Here is a 14,908-nt window from a genome sequence, read left to right on the forward strand (position 1 = left end):
TTTGGTCCAATTTGGAGCTCTGTTTAAAGCCGAATGATTTTGTTACGCAGTTAGCTATTGGTTGTTAATCGGACTATTGACCAGTCATAATTTGGAACAGAAATTTGCTTCCATTACAGCAGTGTTAAACATACATTATGCAAGAGCTAAATCTGTCTATTGCAGGTCTTTCTTTAGGCCTGTTTTTTTTATTTAAATTATTAATTAGACATTAATTAACTTATCCAGACCATAATCAACTCTAGATGGCATCGCTAGCCTGCGATCTTAAGTGGATTGTGATCCGATTTACTGCATTACTTCCCTTCTAGATTAAACGATTAAATGGATAATCGAGGCTATGCTGTTTAACGTATTGACTTTAGTAATGATGACCGAGGCTAGGCAGAAATTTTATTCGCTTAGTTCTCGGTTCATAGTGGATCAATTTGAATGAAATTTTCAGCAAATTGCCTTTACGTTATCTAGTTTTTAATTATTATAGTGAGAACTGCCAACTCGTTATCGAATCTCCCATAATGTATCTTTAAGTGGGATTAGGTCTAATCAAATAAAACACTGCAAGGAGCGTGGGGTACACCTAAATGTCTGCAGATGTATTGTTATGAATAAATCCATAGATTTTGAGTTTCTCAAAGCTGGGTCGATTGGCATTGGCTACAGCATGTTCTAATTAAGTACGAAGTATTTTATGAATTGGATGTCAGCTTCTATATTTATTATTTTGACGTTTCGTACGTCGTGTTACGTGAACACTAAAACAGGATAAAAACTCGACATGTACAAATAAAAGCAAGATTAAAAGTCTCGAAATAAGGAAGAAAATAACATCAAACCAGGATATAAAAAATCGGCATAAGGAAGTAAATAACACCAACTCAGGGTAAAAAAAATCGACGTAAGGAAGTAAATATATATTATCCCCAAATCAGGATAAAAAAAAATTCGACGTAAAATGAAAGCTCGACAAAAACAGCTAATGAAAGGATGCCGGCTGATGGCTATATCTTTACTTCCATTACCTACTGAAATCTGTACAGTATTTGTTTTTATAGTGCACAGTTGGATAACTAATCATTTATGGTTGTATTTGTGTTTTGATTAGTTAATATTTCACTTTCTCTTTGATAAATACAATATTACTACAAAATCTAATAGTTATTAGAAGGTTTAATTAACTGGGAAATGATAAAGAGTCGTTTTCTTACTTCCTTATGGTGGTACAAGTCGGAATTGTAAATATGTACAATTGTTCTACAAGTTTAAAAGATAATAAATTTCGAGCAATATAGGGTATCGAGATGATTTGTAAGGGGGTTTCAAGGGTAGATCATACAGACAGCTTTTGTCGTATGGCAAATTTGATTGTTAAACACAGCTGTCATATGTAGAAAGATCAAATACCACACTCAAATATTTGTTTTACATTTTATTGTATGACTACAGATATTAAACATAAAAAAATTGTAAATTTTTGATTGTGTTTTTATATGAAACGTCTATAACGTTAAGCTGTAACTTCTACAGTAATAGTACGACTCACTTTCACTAGACTTTTTCCACCGACGTTGTCTACCCGAATACTGAATAATATAATGTTCATGTCACTGTGACAATAAAGAGTATAAATATGGATGGCCATAATAAATAAGATCATTATTGGCCAGTCCTGGGTTAAAATTATGGATCTCTTTGACAAATATTTCTTTGACAATCGTACATGTGGTCGTCGCAGTAACGTTTAGATAATAGACCGTTGCCTTTGGAGCACCTGTAGATACAACGAGCGTAATATTCCAATTGGGTTGCGTTCTTTTCATACTTTAAAAGATGATCTTGGAAACCTTTAGTTAGTGTCTTCCAGTAGTCGGTTAATTCTTTGACATATTTATTACTCAAGCAACAATACAGGTTCAGAATCGGCAAAGAATCATCAGGCTTATAGCCAACGAGTAACGACTCACAAGAAGTTGATGACCCTTTTCCTTGGCACAAGATTTGGCAAAAATCTATTTTCTGTGATAAAGCCGTAACCCACAGGGTCAAAACCACGACGGTTGCTACCTGGAAATAAAGAAGAAAGTATATTTAGCAGGAATCACTTATATAATAAATATTATCTTTAAATGAATAAATCTGGCAATAATATCTTTGGGTATAATTATAATTATTATATGATCAACCAGAAAAACTATTTTTCACTCCCTCTCAAATCTGTGATCACTTGCAGAACAACACCAACATTACCCTTCGAAGGTTTTCACTTTGAACCCTATTGCAAACTCACTATATACATTAAATCGGTATATGATAGCCTCATTGTACAGACATAATTTCACATTTAAAACCCGATTACTATATTTCAAAGAAAATCTTATATGTTGAATGGAAGCTGCGTGTGACATTATTTTGAAGATGAAATGGGGCCCAAACCGAACAATAGAAGAGTTCTTTTTCACTCTTATCATGCAGAGATAGATATTAAAGATGAAAGCTCTTGTTATTTGTTTGTTCATCAACGACCATTGGATGTTTTATAATCTATGTATGGCATTATATTTAATAGTAGTTGTTATACATCAATTGTTAACAGAGCAAAAGACTGGCCCCATTATTATAATATTCATGAAATACTATTTGCTTTCTACTTACAGACAGGGTTAGTCGGTAAAAATTACCACGTGGTAAAAACAGGTAAAACCCTATAAATGCCAAGAAGTTTTCCCAACCTTTTCGTGGTGGTCAAAAATCAATTAGATCAAATAAATAAGCTTGCAAACTGATTGGAATATATTATTGTTTAACCTGTATTAAGAATACGGTACCGAGACTACAAAAACATGTTTTAAACATCATCTTAAAGAATGAACGTTAACCAACATTTCAAGGTTTAAAGATATATTTTATAAACAGTCGAGATCTGAAATACATAACCATTGATTGGAAACATACAACAAGACCTGTCTTAAGTACCGGGAAATATCAATTTTTTTACCAAAATACTGCACTGGGTTCATTTTTAGTATATTTGCAGGACGACGAATCGAAGAAGACTGACTTTACCACATCACATTTTTCCAGATGAGTAGAAATATGCTTTCAGCCAACTATAAATTTAGAGGGTCAAACAGGTGACCTTATTAAACCCATGGAGGTTATCTGTATACGAACTAGATCTCGGTGGTTTATATTATGTTAAAAATTAATAATTTATGTCTACATTTTGCCATCCGATCAATACACTAATTGTATATACTTATGGTTCTTTCAAATTATGTATCATAAAAGAAAGTTAACTTTGCTCAGCGGATACAAGTACTTCCAGCAAGAATTACATGAATGTGGATAATTTGGATAATGGGGGCGGCTACAAACATTTTTTTTGATGATTGTATTGTAATGAATTTGTAAATGTAAGTCAGTGAATCATTCAATGCATTGCATCTCATCCTATCCCAGTCTGAAAACTTAAAAATTTAGAGCGAATAGTTATGATTTTGACTAAACGGAGTTTGCCAGCCGACCAAGTCTGTATACTGGTTCCTGAAGTGGTACCAAGAGAAGTTCATGCAGTCGTATTTTATCTTCTATCCATTATTTGAATAAGTAATGTGATGATATCATTAGTTTAACTTTATGTGTAGGATTTCAATCTTTCTAGTAAAGCAGCTTTTACCCGTCGAGAAGCCAACCCTGCTTATGAGAGCGTATCTCTGATATTTAGAGGTAAATAAAGAGGTATTGTTGATTTGTTATTAACTACATGATTTCCATGTGACAAAGAAACAAAACAAAATAGACAGATAAGTATATCGTATCACCTCCGTGCAAGACACCTTATAACATATTTCTAATTATAAATAGATCGTGCATAAAATAAATTGTTAAGTCTACAATGCAACATGTCCCAATACATAGAACTTAATTTGTCTAAATGGCAGTATGATATATTATAAAGACATCGAATATCTTTGGTATAAAGTATATTTAACAGTATTCATTTCACGAAGATAAATTGTTTGTTGCATTCCAACATTTAAGCTGCAAGTTTTATAAAAACGTTAGTATAGACATCGTCAAGGAACGCATTGTTAATTACAATTGCTGTTTACAAATTCTGATATATATATATATATATATATATATATATATATATATATATATATATATATATATATATATAAATTTTGGCTAGTACTTTCATCGTTATCAAACGAATCGTCAGGCCATTTTAATGCGTTAACGATGAAAGTACTAGCGTTTTTTCTCTAATACTTGAATTTTACTTATATGTTTAACTGAGAGTTAGATCGTTTTATATATATATATGTGTGTGTGTATATTGTGACACGAAAGTTAGTGATATTGGGATTCATTACAAAAGGATTTACACCTTTAGTTTCTAAACATATACCATATATTTTTTAACAGAGTAACAAAAACAAGTAAAAGTATTATTAATCACATAATATTATGTAAATTTAGTAAAAAAATCTGTAATTCTGGGGTAATAAATATAGGTCTGAGTGATCATTACTTTACCTATTAATTTTACTAAGAAATGTAACAGGATCCCAATTAATAAGCATAATATAATTAAAATTAGATATAAAATCAACATATTTAGCGAACAAATTAGAACAAAAATCATTCAAAAAAGCTCTGGCAACATCTTAAAGATCTTGGATATAAATAAAAACAATAAAAAGGATAAATCCCACGCCCTTAGCATTCGGTTTAACTTTAAATCACTTCTGTTACAGAATTTCTACACTAAAAAGAACTTACCTAAAAGTTCTTTTAATTTACATCATGTAACTGAGGGTTTTATTTTCAATCAACTTTGTTCTCTTAACCAGGTCTTGATGAGATCCCGGCAGAATTAAAAGACGGCGCTGACGTCTTAAAATTTCACATTCAATTTCTTATCAATTTATCTATATCAGAAAACACAGTACCTGATGAATTGAAACTAGCTCGAGTTAAACCTTTGCACAAGAAGAATAGCTTTTTGGACGTAGGTAATTTGCTTGAAAAATCTATATACATTAAATTAGAGTCTTATCTCACTCAACCTTCTCCATGAGTATCAATCGGATTTTTGTGGAAGATACTCTACAGACTAATGTCTGATGCACCTTTTAGATCACTTGAAAGATCAAAATACAAAAGGTCCATTTACAGGGATGAGAATGCTTGACCTACAGAAAGCATTTGACACTGTTGATCCTGGTGTCTTATGTGAAAAACTAACACTGATTGGTTTTGTTCATATCGTTCATGTAGGAAACAAGTAGGCAATGTTGGTGACACGTTATCCGACCCCGCTTCCATAATCTGTGGCGTGCCCCAGGGTAGTATCCTGGAACCGTTACTATTTCTATGCTATGTAAACGATATGGCTATCAGCTTCCCCCCAGAATGTAAACTTATCTTATACGCTGATGACAGCACAATATTTTTTTCCAAACAGAATTTTGAAGTCTTTTCACAATCATTTAGTTGTGCTCTTTATTTCTGTTCAGAATGGCTCATCCATGATAAACTGTCGATCCATCGCGGTAAAACCGAATGTATTCTCTTCCTTCGACCTAAACGTAAACTAAGTCATATTAAACAGTTTACATTAGGCTGTTATAACCATACGGTAAAACCAACGGATAGTCTAAAATATTTCGGTCCATATTTCGACAAAAACCTGTCTGGTGAGGAGACTATCAACAATATTAATAAGAAAGCGAACTTAAGAATAAAAAAACCTTAAGCCAAAAAAACTAAAAATTTACTCTGTTCTGCACTTATTCAGTGCCACTTTGATAATTATGCCTGCTCAGCTTGGTATTAAAATAAAATACAAGTTGTTCAAAATAAGGCTCTTAGATTTGTACATGGGCTTGCACGTAGAGATCATGTTTCATATTCAGATTTTAAAATACTAAATGTTAAAAACCGGGTTAAACAGTTAAAACTAAATCATGTACATAAGATTTTTCATAATAATTGTCCATCATACCTTAAATTAAAATTCAAATGTGTTAGAGATACTAATCAATACGGCACAAGATCTAGTTTAATTCAATTTTGCTGTTCCAAAATGCACTATACAGTTTTAAAGCTGCAGAAGGAGTATTTATCAGCCAAGAAGTATTTATTGTCAGCACAATATTAATCTGTGATAGGTCTACATGCTTATTTATCTACCATTAATAAAATTTGGTTGATGCATAACATGTAGACATAAACATACTTAATTATTTGTGATACATTGTTGTGATGGCATAATTTATAATAAGTTTTGCATCCTAATAATTATAAAGCGTAACACATGAACATTGCAATTTGCTTATGAACATGATACCACATTCTGTCGAAAATTATTCATATCGGAACATGCATTGTCAAGTTAAACCCTGATACAAATAATTACTCTGAAAGAATTTTGTTAATATTTGATTTTGTAACTTTTATTTATGCAATAGTGTACATGGCTATAATTAATGTATCCCGATTTGTATAAAGATACCATGACGACAAGAATAGCTGTGGAATGGTTAAACGTTTACTTAAAGACGTTCATTTTACATTTTTGGTAAAGAGAATACTGTTATGACGTGACAACGTGTTTAAGTATGACGCAGTATGTTAAAAGAGGTTAAAAGGTGCGTAATATAATGTACATTATCAATTAAAACTAACTTGACAATATAATGGCGTTTTTATTTTTGGAAAGACATATTTCTGACTGTGACAAACTATATTGCTGAAAAAACTAGGTTTTTAAGTGTTTAATCTAGTACATACTGTATATTATATATGTTGACCTTTTGTGTTAATGTATTCATACGCCCCCATACTTTAACCATAAAATAAAGAGATCACATATGGCAAGAACTCAGATTTATAGTATGCATATGACGTTGTCCGTGGTAATCTAAAATCGAAAGATTTCGTCTTGAATTAATAAGTGTTTTGTGGGTGTTGGGAAAACGCGAATGGAATGACAAACTGAATGTGAAATTGGGTGGGGGACAGAACCCGTAGTTTCCTAAAAATATTTTACAATATATATATATATATATATATATAAATCACGATGAACTTTCTTGACCAATGCAGGGATCAAACACCCAACCTCCAGGCTATAGCGAGCCAGCGCTTTACCCATCCAGCCACCGTGGCTCCACAAGAACTAAGCAGATGACTATGGGTATATATACTATTCAAAAAAAGTAGGGGATATTTGATTTTTAAGTGTTATTAAAGTCACCTAATGAAACTGACGAAGAAACAAATGACAAAATGAAATGAAGTTCACATTCATCGATTTATTCCAAATGATCGTTAGACTAAGTAAGGCACAGACTGACCATTATAAGGGTAAAATGATACCCGGGGTCAAACAACAAAGTTACCACAGCATCACAACCAAGTCAGTAACGGGTAAATCCTCCTCTGTTTGCCAAACAAGCATTGATCCGACGTGGCATACTCCTAATGAGACGTCTAAGGTCATTTTGGTCCAGATTGTCCCATTCCTGTTGCAACGCAGCAGCAAGTTCTTGGACATTGGCAGGACGTTGTTGACGTTGACGTAACCTCTGTCCAAGCATGTCCCAGACATGCTCGATGGGGGAGAGGTCGGGACTCAGTGCTGGCCAAGGTAATGTGGTGATGTTCTGTTGTTGGAGGTAACCTGTAACGATCCTGGCCCTGTGACATCTTGCGTTGTCATCCTGGAAGATGAAACGGCGGCCATGACGTCGTGCGAACGGCACAACATGGACTGCCAAGATGTTGTCCCGGTAGTACTGGCCTGTAACACGCCCTGCAACAACATGTAAAGCCGTTCTTCCAGCAACAGTGATGCCTCCCCACACCATAACAGAACCACCCCCAAATCGATCATGTCTGATGACGTTAACGTCTTGGAAGCGCTCGTTTCGACGACGCCACACCCTCCTACGTCTGTCCAAAAAATCAACAGTGAACCTTGACTCATCTGAAAACATCACATTGCTCCAGCGTCGATTATCCCAGTGTTGACGATCCCTACACCAACGACGTCTTGCCTGAATGTGATGATCTCTCAAACAAGGGATCACGCGAGGACGTCGGGCGCGAAGGTGACCCCTATGCAGTCGATTCCGAATCGTCTGGCCACTCACTCTCACACCAGTGTCTGTTTGAAGACGAGCGCTGATCTGATTTGCTGTGATGACACGATTTCTCAAGGCCAAGGTACGGATAAATCGATCCTGGGCTTGAGTTGTCGACCTGAGCGTGGTCTGTCCTGTACAGATTGTGTATCACGGTATCTGGACCATAGCCTGCTTATGACAGACTGAGAAACATTCATCGTCCGCGCCACAACCGCCTGTGTTGTGCCGATCTGTAGCATGCCAAGGGCACGTAACCTTTCATTTTGGGTAAGCCGACGCATATCAAAATTTGTTTTCTGGTCACTAAAACAATTAAACTGATGTTTCCACCCTGGAATTCAATGCCACAATGACTGTAACATTCAAAGTCAGAGTCGTGCAAATCTTGGGTTGGACCCCCATGATGATCCCAAGCATCACCTGCATTCCATGCGGTAGCTATTGGTGCGTTTGGGCGTCACATGTAACTGGAAATGTTTCTTCTGTTAGGTTCTATAGTGACTTTTTTCGTAGTCATTTGCATATTTTAGTATTATGCCCCCAAAATCAAATATCCCCTACTTTTTTTGAATAGTATATATATATATCGCTGGCTCGCTAGCCTGGAGGTCGGGTGTCCGAGAAAGTTCATCGTCATTTTCCGACGTGGTTTTCCCTTGTCAATGGTGCAGAAGGGCGGGCCTGACAAGGACAGCTGTCTAGTCGTTCGGGTGGGACGAAAAACCGAGGTAGCGTGTATACATTGACATGTACGTAAAAGATCCGTTGGTGGTTGGAATTCGATATAAGAGTAGGCTATAGTGCCGCTGCCCGGGCAAAATTTCCCGCATAGCACACTGTATGGCGTATGCCCGTCTTCATTAGCCCAGTCGGAGCAGAACAGTAGGCCATTAAGCCCCATTTCATTTCATTAATTTCATGTCTTATGTCTTGTATACTTCAAATGTACGCAGCACAAAAATGTTAAGCACCCCACACCCCCTGATTTTTCACAGAGGGTTGAACTTCATGGAAGTATGGTATGAAATTCAGAAAAAGAAGATAAGCAAAACAAATTTTAATTAAAAGAAAAATCATTTGGTTATTTTGTTTTGTAACTTTATGAGCACAAAAAGTGCGTGAAATCACAGAGTGAAAATGAAATGGAATTTCATCCAAAAGACATGAGTGTTTAAGTATCCTCAGTTCATCGTCTTGGTGTGTGCCACCCGGTAAAAGCACCTTAAATAAAGTAGATCAGTGTGCCAGGGAGGATTCACGTGCATGTGGCTGCGTTTGTGAGAGACATTTTCCAATAATAAGTAACGCCTTATTTTATCACCAAAATACTACTCTTTGATTTGCCTTCATGAGGATTGAAATTTGGTTTCAATACTGATAATTCAGCTTTTATTTGGGGCAGGGGCGGCGGGTCTTAACATTTTTTGCTGTGTATAGTATATTTTATCAGTATTGATTAACAAAACGCATAATGTTCTCAACCGGAATGACAAAATATTATATTTTCATAATGATTAGTTATATAAATCATGTACGTCATGTTCTCTAGTTCCACATTCTATTTGCCATGTTGTTCTGCAAAATTTTCTAAGCAAGTGTGTACGTTAAAACATTTGACACTTTACCCGTTGGAAAGCTTTACCATAGTGGCCTAGAGCTCTGTCCTACAGTTTTCTTTAAATTGGACCCAAAAATAGCAATATTATATAAAACGGAATTTCAATGAGATAGTCTGCGGTATGACTTTGGTTCAACAAGAAACAAAACTTTAAACTCCTATCTTAGTGAGGCTAGTCAGCGGGGTATGATTATTCTTTCTGGAACACCTGATATCACTTCTCAATTGAGGAGTACACATAACTGACCAGCTTTTGTTATACTATTATATCCTATTCAACAGAATCACCTATCCTATCCTATCCTATCCTATCCTATCCTATCCCATCCCATCCCATCCTATCCTGCCTTGTCCTGTCCTGTCCTGTCCTAACATATCCCCTTTATGATATGGTATGGTATGCTGTTGCAAAACTATCCGACAATAAACAAGGAAGGGAAATTTAAGAATAAAATACTATGTTACACCACAGAGTTGCTGATAAAGAAAAAAAAACGCACAAGGTAGTCAATAATTCCTTATAAATATTTGATTTAGCTGTCACCAGGTACATATTTGATAATTCATATGGAAATAATTATTTAAATCCTCAATATTCAATTTCAACAGATTCTATGTTAGTATAGCTGATTGTTTATACACAATTATTGATCATTTGATGTTTGCATCATAAATCTCCCTTATAAATACAATATGTCAACTTGCGTTTTACTACCTCGAGCTTTAATAGAATTGATATTAGAGTATTGAAACATTATATATTATACGGTCTCTTTGCAAATTTCGGTGAATTTTTTATTGGTAAACTGCGAAACATTCACAAATCAAAAATTAAAACTCCAAAACCCTTTTAATTTTTAAGTAAAGTGTATAACCATGTCGGTTTTTTTAAGAAATGATTTTTCAAAACTTGAGTTCTTTAGCCTGGAACTTAGAGTTAATAGAAAAGAGGGGTTGTTCTTGTACTAAACATTTCAGAAAGTCGGGTGCTCATCCGACCGCCCTGATATATTTTCGTTATAAATTGTACTGGAAGTGGTCATTTAATAATCCGAAAGATTCAATAATAGTCTACTTGTGACTTCTAGATTTTAAATTATTTAAATTAGAAATGTGGAAGACGACCCCCCCCCCCCCCAAAAAAAAAAAAACGTAAACAAAAAAGAAACGCGACATAGGCTGATGGCAGGATCTGTTAGTGCTGGTTGACTGCAATGCACATTTGATTAATGATGTTTTAAGATAGTTTACTATAATATACATTATAAAAATAAACATTCATCTTTCTGTATTCAATGCTGTCATACCCGCCTGCATTCAATCATCATATGTTTTAATATATTCATTCTAAACCGTTTTTGTTTTTAAAATATTGAGCTTAAAGCTATTCGCTCTACATCAAAATTCTTGTGGACCATTTATTTAGAAAATGTTAATTTTAATTAGATTGAATTAATTTTCTTACACCGTGCGTGTCAGTCAGTTGGGTGGAGTAATTTAGAATTTATCGCTAATCCTCAATCCTCATTATACTAATTTCTTTTGTGGTAGGTGTGGTGGGGTAGGCGTAGTCCAACACTTTAGATCTAAATGTCTATAACCAATGAAAAAGTCGGGAGTACGGCCCCACGCTTGTGCCTGAGCGGTTTTCTCTCGGATTTCCAGTTTCCCCGCAATTCATAGAATAATAATCGTGTTTTATTTTTTGAGAGAATAGCATAATGGTAACGAACTGTCTGGGGGTTTTTTCGTCACGAAATTATTATTCAAGCGACATCTCCATTAGTTCATCTAGTGTAGTTTATAAAGAGATGTAAAGACGATCTTTTATACTTTTTTAAACTATATTATTTACGTGGTAAAAAGTGTATACTTTGACAGATGACAAATTCTAAACGTTTCAACAAAGGGAACTGTCAACTATATCTTATAACAGTCAAAACATCCGAGCCATAGCTCATATTCACACATGACACTTTGTATACTAGGCAAAATAATTATATCAAGAAATGTGTAGTTAATAATCTAGGCGTGTTTCGTCATTTTCAAATCTCAAATGACCCGAACTGGAGTATGATTCTGTCGTCAGGTGTGACAGGTATGTCTGTTCTCGCCCTACTGAGTAATTAATGGCCTATTGTATTCTATAGCTATTAAACTAGTGAGACTCCCGATTATTATAAGTGGGGGGTCAAGCCTACTATTGAACTTTCAACCAAGATTATGAAAGTTAACGCACACCGGAAATTCACAAGTATTGCTGGTCCATGATTCAATAAAGATCAAATATTTTGTTGGGTTTATTTCCGGGTATTAAACATTTTTTTTTTAAATTCGCGTTATTTTGGGAAGTTCACATTATTTTGACCATTTTTATAATTTGGCACAATGTAATGTCCCATATAAATCCCCTTTATTTTGTAATATATAGCTGTTGTTAACAGAATTAGTTTAGAAACTGAGCAGTGTCCATTAATAATACTTAACTAATATCATACATGAAATCATATAGGACCTTTAAAAAAACTACTAATAGAGCAACTGATATGAATAAACTATTCATAATATATTATATTGCAAGACATAAGTATTAAATAAGTATAGGTTTATTCTTATCTGTGTCAAAAATTCAAATATCGCATAGCTAATTTGACAGAAGCATTCTACAGGGCAATACAAAATATTATCATATACTATTGCCCAACGGGTAGAATTTTAAGAGATGTAATCTTAGCGATCACAAACTATCATTATTAGTCTTCGATTTAGCCTATTTGATATGTTTTGTTGATATATTTAAATAAGTAATTCAAATGTATGATTAAAAATTTGAAGACTTAATCTGTACAATCAAGAAAATATAATTACAAGATCTGCGGCGGTTTTTAATTAAAACGTATCCTCTTTGAGTATTCAATTAAGTAATCATTGATACATTAATGTTATTAATGATAAATATAAGATAAAATTGTTTTGCGAAATCCGCCTAAAAGGTAATAGGATTGATAGCTTACGAATATATATGCTGACAACACCCAAATGCATGTCATTTATACAGGTTTTTTTCATTCATCATAATCACGGGCAAAACTGAATTAGATTTTATTTAACAAAAACATTCTAAATAAATCGAACTAAATTCATATATAGAAGGCCTGTCGTATTCCTGAACATGATTTTAAGTCAAATTTGTTTGAAATCTCAGACATTAATCTCAACAATGACAATACTGTCAATAGCAGCCGCTTCAATACACGTGTTCTCTAGTTGTACAGTCCAACATCCGTCACATACCGATATTTAAACATAAATATGATATATTATATAAATAAACAATTACTTACTTTCATAACCATGTTCAGTTTTCTGGGTCCAAAATGTTCAACAGCAACAACGCTTCCGATACTTTTTGTTAAAAAAAAAATCACCAACTAATCGCAGGTAGTAACTAATGTGTGTTTGCGTGTGTGATAACAAGATGCCTAAGCTCAGAACTACTATCAACGTTTTGCTTCGATGCACTTAGTTTTATGGGAGCGTGGCCCCTCGGGCGACCTTTAAATATATAGTCCGAGCGACGGATATTAATTAACTAAGCTGTCAGATGGTGTCGCACAAGGTGAATTGTATATTTATTATCATAGATGCTATGAAGAGACAGGAGTAATACGTATGGGTGTTGTACGTATAATAGAGGTCTTAACAAGAGATATAACAAACCTTAGACCAATAAGCCTCCCCAACACATTTCACAAAGAATCCACTAACAGACATTCTTAGACGAGATTCGTATTTTACACAGCCTTGATAAACCCGTAGATTATTCTGGTATGTCTTCGGTCTTGGTAGGCAACCACCTTTTATAGCTTTAAAAACCTAGTATTATTGCCTTTTGTGCCACCGCCATTGCATTAGACTGTGACAAATGTTACCTATTCATATTCGTTCGATTTAACACAATACTATTTTTTGTTTGGTGGAGAGAAAAAATATCGTCAATATGAGAAAATCCTATTGACGTATTTGATGTTGTTTTTATATATATATATATATATATATATATTCTATAGATATATTCAGTCTGGCTTTATGTCGCTTTTCTCTTTATATAATAAATACGGAATTGATAGAGAGATTAGTTAAAGGGGCTATGGTAGGCCGACGTCTCTAATTTTCCATTTTTTAATATACGAAAATCTATTTGACAAAGCGGTGCTGTATTGTTTTGTATTTGTTTGGGTTTTTTTGCAGTTTGTGTCAGCATACCTTTTATCTTTTCATCGTTTACCGTGAAGCAAAGTAGTGCAGATACGGCTGTGCTAATATTTTTGTATATATAATAAATAAATAAAAAAAAATACGTCCAGTTAAAAAAAAAAAAGCAAACACTTTACTTCATTCTGATAGCTGTCTGCCCTTTATCAGGCGTCATCAGATGTTATAATGGAAATTAAATCGTATTAATTACTGAATCATCAGCGCAAGACAATTTAAACCATTGTTAGACGAGGGGTGCCACTGTCCCTTAAACATCCACTCCTGGTCAATTTATCCCAATGAAACGAAAGTTTGTCTATATCACAATTGCATTCTACCAAGAAAAATCGATTAAGGTCAATTTATACAGTATGATAATGAAGTAAGTATACTGAACAACAAGTATACTTACCATTCTATATGGAAGATTCTGCATATTTGAATAATATGAATATCGTTCTTCTTGGTGACTACTAAAATCTATAAGTTGACTGCTCCGTTGAACATAGCTCTTTATGTTTTATTAATGGTGTATGCTGCAGCCTATATAGAATAACATTATATCATCTTATTATACATGCGCAATGAATTTTCTTTCTTATTCAGTATAAACATGAAATAACATAGTTTAAAACGAGTACAACAAAAAGTGCACGATTACATAGGGTGAATCAGATTTCAGTCTACTGATTTGTATGCTCGACATTGAAACAAAGTCCCGCTATTCTATAAGAGACATCTGAGCGTTACAACCAAGGGATACACAATTATATGAGTGGGTATTATTGACGGATCCACGTGGAGGCGCAACCCCTAAAATAGGGACCTCGGGGGAACGGGTAAGGGGGAGGGGGGCAACAATCTTCGTACATAT

At 34.3% G+C, this 14,908-nt stretch overlaps 2 long non-coding RNA genes across 2 annotated transcripts in view; both read right to left on the minus strand.

The window, feature by feature from the left end:
- The window catches only part of LOC126822074 (uncharacterized), a 30,278-nt gene extending 16,536 nt beyond the window's left edge, over nucleotides 1–13,742 (minus strand). The window contains exon 1 of the long non-coding RNA XR_007680630.2: nucleotides 13,498–13,742. This is a non-coding gene — a long non-coding RNA (uncharacterized LOC126822074). The remainder of the gene's footprint in view (nucleotides 1–13,497) is intronic.
- On the minus strand, nucleotides 1,415–13,304 carry LOC126822077 (uncharacterized). The gene is made up of 2 exons (XR_007680634.2): nucleotides 13,122–13,304; nucleotides 1,415–2,064 (listed from the first exon to the last, which is right to left on the minus strand). It is a non-coding gene; the product is annotated as an uncharacterized LOC126822077 (long non-coding RNA).
- Nucleotides 13,743–14,908: the final 1,166 nt, after the last annotated feature.

Source organism: Patella vulgata, chromosome 5 (assembly GCF_932274485.2).
Source record: "Patella vulgata chromosome 5, xgPatVulg1.2, whole genome shotgun sequence".
Lineage (NCBI taxonomy): Eukaryota > Metazoa > Mollusca > Gastropoda > Patellidae > Patella > Patella vulgata.